A 701-nucleotide genomic window follows, 5' to 3' on the forward strand; every position below is an offset into this window, starting at 1 on the left:
TTGAAATAAATGTATTATTGTATGAACTAAAATACTTGAAATCTACATAAAAAGAGCAGAATGCAAAATGTATATGACAATGACCAAAATGACCAACGAATCTAGAAACCTGAAACAACAGAATTCTTCCATTTGAGTATTCATATGTCTCTGTGTGCTCTGTGTGTTGTGTGTCATGTAAATCAGACTAATCACCTTATAGGCCACTTCATTTACTCTATTTTCTAACTCAATAGCTCTCAAATGTAACCCGTTGTAGAATCGCTGCTGTCTCTTTATGAATGAATGGAATATTCATGCCAGAAATGCGGAGTAATAAATAGCAGTGGACGCTCGGACTAGGGTTGTCCTGGGATTTTACTACAGTGCTATAGGCTACATGCTGTGTATAGTGAGAGAGGCGGGCAAAGGTAACCTAACGTAACTGTTCGCTTTTTTTCCTTTTAGCTTCTCCCAACCGCCTTTATCTTCACGTTTTTCGCTTGCCATCACGAGCGAGACCACAATCTATAGATTGCATTAGCGCCCCCTTTTGTCGGCCGTCAACTTCACTTAATCTGACACTTTTTCTTTGATGATGAATAAGATAATGTGTGAAAAATCTATTTAAATTATATTTTAAAATATTTAAAAATGAAAATGATATAACCAATTTGTTTCACATTCTTTCTTGGAAAAGAAAGAATCACTACAACTTCTGA

The sequence above is a fragment of the Sinocyclocheilus rhinocerous genome, unplaced genomic scaffold (assembly GCF_001515625.1).
Source record: "Sinocyclocheilus rhinocerous isolate Xijiao unplaced genomic scaffold, SAMN03320098_v1.1 scaffold492, whole genome shotgun sequence".
Lineage (NCBI taxonomy): Eukaryota > Metazoa > Chordata > Actinopteri > Cypriniformes > Cyprinidae > Sinocyclocheilus > Sinocyclocheilus rhinocerous.